A 6,000-nucleotide genomic window follows, 5' to 3' on the forward strand; every position below is an offset into this window, starting at 1 on the left:
TAGATCAGAATCAATTCACAAAGGTGTCGTGTGGGCAGGCTCGAAGATAGGAGACACTTGTCCAAAGCAGAACCGGAACCACACGATTTCCTCCGCCACCAGACCCCGGGAATACTGGAGCCGCCAAGTCCCGAACTCCCAGGTGGCCACTGCCTCCGCGTGTCGGACCTGGTACTGCTGGCGAGGAACAAAAACACAATTAAAGGTGGGCGCGTTTGCACCCAGTAATCCGCATGGCAGGAAAGCTACCTCCACCTCTCGTTGGAAAAAAGGTCTGTTATCACTCACAAAATCACAAAAGGTTACTGTCAAGCAGTCAGCTGAGAATATTACCTTCCAGGTAGAACGATATCTCGGCAAAGAGGTGGAGACGTCGTCCTGCTGATGTACCCCTGCTGATTGGTAACAGCTGTTGCAGGTGATGCGTGACAGCTGTCACCCTAGCTGCTCCTGTGAGGCGGCTGCGCCCTCTGGTGCCTGGAGCCCGCACTCCAGGCAGGGCGCCCTCTGGTGGTGGGCCAGCAGTACCTCCTCTTCTGGCGGCCCACACAACAGGACCCCCCCCTCAACGGGCGCCTCCTGGCGCCCGACCAGGCTTGTCCGGGTGGCGGCGGTAGAAATCGGCCAGGAGGGCCGGGTCTAGGATGAAGCTCCTCTTCACCCAGGAGCGTTCTTCGGGGCCGTACCCCTCCCAGTCCACCAAATACTGGAAGCCCCGGCCCATCCTACGGACATCCAAAAGCCGGCGTACAGTCCAAGCCGGCTCGCCATCGATGATCCGGGCAGGAGGCGGCGCCGGACCCGGAGTACAGAGGGGTGAGGAGTGATGAGGTTTAATCCGGGACACATGAAACACAGGATGGATCCGCAGTGAGGCCGGCAGCCGAAGCATCACTGCGGCTGGACTGAGGACCTTCAGGATCTTGAATGGGCCGATGTAACGGTCCTGTAACTTGGGGGAGTCCACTTGGAGGGGGATGTCCTTTGTGGATAACCACACCTCCTGCCCAGGCCGATACGCAGGGGCCGGGGTCCGCCGACGGTCTGCATGGGCTTTTGCCCTCGTCCGGGCCTTTAGCAAAGCAGAACGGGCGGCACGCCACACCCGACGACACTTCCGCAGGTGGGCCTGGACCGAGGGCACACCAACCTCTCCCTCAACCACCGGAAACAACGGGGGCTGATACCCCAGACATACCTCAAAAGGGGAGAGGCTGGTGGCTGAAGACACCTGGCTGTTATGGGCATACTCGATCCAGGCCAAATGGGTACTCCAGGCCGCCGGGTGTGTGGCAGTCACGCAGCGCAAGGCCTGCTCCACCTCCTGGTTTACCCGTTCTGCTTGCCCGTTGGTCTGAGGGTGGTACCAGGACGAGAGACTCACCGTGGCCCCCAGTTCCCGGCAGAAGCTCCTCCAGACTTGCGAGGAGAACTGGGGACCGCGATCGGAGACGATGTCTGTTGGAATCCCATGCAGCCGGACGACGTGGTGGACCAGGAGGTCCGCTGTCTCCTGGGCTGTTGGGAGCTTCGGGAGGGCCACGAAGTGGGCCGCCTTGGAGAATCGGTCCACTATCGTGAGGATGGTGGTGTTACCCTGGGACGGCGGGAGGCCCGTGACAAAATCCAGGCCGATGTGGGACCAGGGGCGATGAGGCACGGGCAGCGGCTGGAGTAACCTGATGCCCGGCGATGGTCAGCCTTGCCCCTGGCGCAGGTGGTGCAGGCCTGGATATAATCCCGGACGTCGGCCTCTAGGGACGCCCACCAGAAGCGCTGCCGGACAACTGCCACGGTTCTTCGCACCCCTGGATGACAGGAGAGCTTGGAGCCGTGACAGAAGTCCAGGACTGCAGCCCTAGCTTCTGGTGGGACGTATAGTTTGTTCTTCGGCCCAGTTCCGGGGTCCGGGCTTCGTACCAGGGCCTCCCGGACGGTTCTCTCTACGTCCCAGGTGAGGGTGGCCACGATAGTGGACTCCGGGATGATGGGTTCCGGTGGATCCGACAACTCCGCATTGACTTCATCTTCATGTACCCGGGACAAGGCATCCGATCTCTGGTTCTTGGTCCCGGGACGGTAGGTGATCCGGAAGTCAAAACGGCCGAAGAACAGTGACCAGCGGGCTTGCCTGGGGTTCAGCCGCTTGGCGGTCCTGATATACTCCAGGTTCCGGTGGTCAGTGAAAACCGTGAATGGCACGGACGTTCCCTCCAACAGATGTCTCCACTCTTCAAGAGCCTCTTTCACCGCAAGGAGTTCTCGATTGCCGACGTCATAGTTCCGTTCGGCCGGGGTCAACCTGCGGGAAAAATAGGCACACGGGTGAAGGACCTTATCAGTCTTCCCGCTCTGGGAAAGCACGGCTCCTATCCCTGAGTCCGAGGCGTCCACTTCAACCACTAACTGGCGACTAGGATCGGGCTGCACCAGAACGGGTGCAGACGAGAAGCGCCGTTTCAACTCCTTGAACGCGGCATCGCAACGATCCGACCAGGTGAAGGGGACTTTTGGTGAGGTCAGGGCTGTCAGGGGGCTAACTACCTGACTGTAGCCCTTAATGAACCTCCTGTAGAAATTTGCAAAGCCGAGGAACTGTTGCAGCTTCCTACGGCTAGTGGGTTGGGGCCAGTCTCTCACCGCCGCAACCTTGGCCGGATCAGGAGCGACGAAGTTGGGGGAGATGATAAACCCCAGGAAGGACAAAGATGTGCGGTGAAACTCACACTTCTCGCCCTTCACAAACAGCCGGTTCTCCAACAACCGCTGCAGGACCTGACGTACATGACGGACATGAGTCTCAGGATCCGGAGAAAAGATGAGTATATCGTCTAGATATACGAAGACGAATCGGTGCAGGAAATCCCGCAAGACATCATTAACCAATGCTTGGAACGTCGCGGGGGCGTTTGTGAGGCCGAACGGCATGACCAGGTACTCAAAGTGACCTAATGGGGTGTTGAATGCCGTCTTCCATTCGTCTCCCTTCCGGATCCGAACCAGGTGATACGCATTTCTAAGATCCAGCTTAGTAAAGATTTTGGCTCCATGCAGGGGGGTGAACACGGAATCTAATAATGGCAATGGGTATCAGTTGCGAACCGTAATCTCATTCAGCCCCCTGTAATCAATACATGGACGAAGTCCGCCATCTTTCTTGCCCACAAAAAAGAAACCTGCCCCCATCGGGGAGGTGGAGTTCCGGATCAGCCCGGCAGCTAATGAGTCCCGGATGTAGGGCTCCATTGATTCACGCTCAGGTCGTGAGAGGTTGTACAGCCTGCTGGACGGGAACTCAGCGCCTGGAACCAAATCAATGGCACAATCGTACGGACGGTGCGGGGGAAGGGTGAGTGCCAGATCCTTGCTGAAGACATCCAGCAAGATCGTGGTACTCAACCGGCACTGCCGTCAGATTGGGAGGGACTTTGACCTCCTCCTTAGCCTGGGAACCGGGAGGAACCGAGGATCCTAAACACACCCGATGGCAGGTTTCGCTCCACTGAACCACCACCCCAGACGGCCAATCGATCCGGGGATTGTGCTTTAACATCCATGGGATGCCCAAAATCACACGGGAGGTAGAAGAAGTTACAAAAAACTCAATCTCCTCCCGGTGGTTTCCAGACACACCAGAGTTACTGGTTGTGTCTTGTGTGTGAGTAAAGGGAGGAGGGTGCCATCTAGTGCCCGCACCTGCAATGGCGAAGGAAGCGCCACCAGAGGGAGCCCTACCTCCTTTGCCCATCTGCTGTCTAGCAGATTCCCTTCTGACCCCGTGTCCACCAGTGCTCGGGCTTGAAGGGTTAAATCCCCGCTCAGGATTGTGACTGGGAGTCGTGTGGCAATTTGTGTGTGTCTCACTTGAATGTCTTGACCCCCCCTTAGCCCAGTCTCTAAGGGTGAGTGTTGACGTTTTGGCCGTTTGGGGCAGTCTCTCTGTGTGTGCTCTGTTGAGCTGCAGAGAAAACACTCTCCACGGATCAGCCTCCCCATTTTGGCCCTGTGCGTTTCCCTAACAACGTCACCAGGGGGAGCTGTTGCCCTACAAAGCGCTGCGGCTGTGGAGCGTGGGGAGGGCGGCCCCTTTTCGAACCCGGAAGGGAGAGGGGCAGCGCGTATCCGGTCACGTCCTTCGCCTCGCTCCCGACGGCGTTCCTCTAACCGATTGTCTAATCGTATAACGAGATCAATAAGCCCGTCTAAATCCCGCGGTTCGTCCTTGGTCACCAGGAGCTCCTTCAGGACCAATGACAGTCCGTTTACGAAGGCGGCGCGGAGGGCAGTGTTATTCCAGCCGGACCTCGCAGCCGCGATGCGGAAGTCGACTGCATAAACAGCTGCGCTCCGGCGCCCCTGTCTCATTGACAGCAGCACGGCTGAAGCGGTCTCTCCTCTATTTGGGTGATCGAACACTGTTCTGAACTCCCTCACAAACCCATCATATATCAGAAGGAGCCGTGAATTTTGCTCTCAAAGCGCTGTAGCCCAAGCGCGTGCCTTGCCGCGAAGCAGATTAATGACATAAGCTATCTTACTAGCATCAGTCGCGTACATGACAGGACGTTGTGCGAAGACGAGCGAACACTGCATAAGAAAGTCCGCGCATGTCTCCACACAACCTCCGTACGGCTCTGGAGGGCTTATGTATGCTTCCGGGGAAGGTGGGAGGGGTCGTTGAACGACCTGTGGAACGTCACTGTTACGCACAGGGTCGACAGGAGGGAGAGCCGCAGCAGCGCCCTGAGGGCACGCTTCCACCTGCGCGGCGAGAGCCTCCACCCTGCCGTTAAGAAGGACGTTCTGCTCGGTCATTAAATCCAACCGAGCCGTGAAAGCGGTGAGGATCCGCTGCAACTCACCGATCATTCCTCCTGCGGACGCCTGTGCGCCCTGTTCTTCCATTGGCCGTTCAACAGCCGGTTGACGCCCCTCGGGATCCATGACGCTGGCCGAGATATCCTGTTGGGAAAGTGTCGGTACACGGACCCACAACAGGGGGCGCAAAGGAACGGAAAATGGAGTAGGTCAAATAACAACACTTTACTGTTGTGAATGTGCACAACAAATACAACAGATTACAACAATAGATCAGAATCAATTCACAAAGGTGTCGTGTGGGCAGGCTCGAAGATAGGAGACACCTGTCCAAAGCAGAACCGGAACCACACGATTTCCTCCGCCACCAGACCCCGGGAATACTGGAGCCGCCAAGTCCCGAACTCCCAGGTGGCCACTGCCTCCGCGTGTCGGACCTGGTACTGCTGGCGAGGAACAAAAACACAATTAAAGGTGGGCGCGTTTGCACCCAGTAATCCGCACGGCAGGAAAGCTACCTCCACCTCTCGTTGGAAAAAAGGTCTGTTATCACTCACAAAAATCACAAAAGGTTACTGTCAAGCAGTCAGCTGAGAATATTACCTTCCAGGTAGAACGATATCTCGGCAAAGAGGTGGAGACGTCGTCCTGCTGATGTACCCCTGCTGATTGGTAACAGCTGTTGCAGGTGATGCGTGACAGCTGTCACCCTAGCTGCTCCTGTGAGGCGGCTGCGCCCTCTGGTGCCTGGAGCCCGCACTCCAGGCAGGGCGCCCTCTGGTGGTGGGCCAGCAGTACCTCCTCTTCTGGCGGCCCACACAACACTGGACAATGGGATAAAATAATATCAAGATTTATATGGCAAGGGAAAAAACCCCAGAACCCAATATAAAACGTTACAGCTACCTAAACAGAAGGGGGGATGGGGCCTACCATGCTTGGAAAAATATTATGTCTCAGCACAAATGAGAGCGTTGCTCTGATGGTGCAACCCCTCCTACAAGGCACAATGGAAAGATATTGCGTGCAGTCTGATACCTGACCTACATATACAGGCCGTACTACCGGATAAAAACTTACAACAATATATAGATAGACTCGAAAATCCATGGGTGAACTCCACTCTCAAAACATGGAAATCATTAATTAGAAAATATAAACTGAATGAGGAGGTTAGAATTT

This window comes from Thalassophryne amazonica, chromosome 4 (assembly GCF_902500255.1).
Source record: "Thalassophryne amazonica chromosome 4, fThaAma1.1, whole genome shotgun sequence".
Lineage (NCBI taxonomy): Eukaryota > Metazoa > Chordata > Actinopteri > Batrachoidiformes > Batrachoididae > Thalassophryne > Thalassophryne amazonica.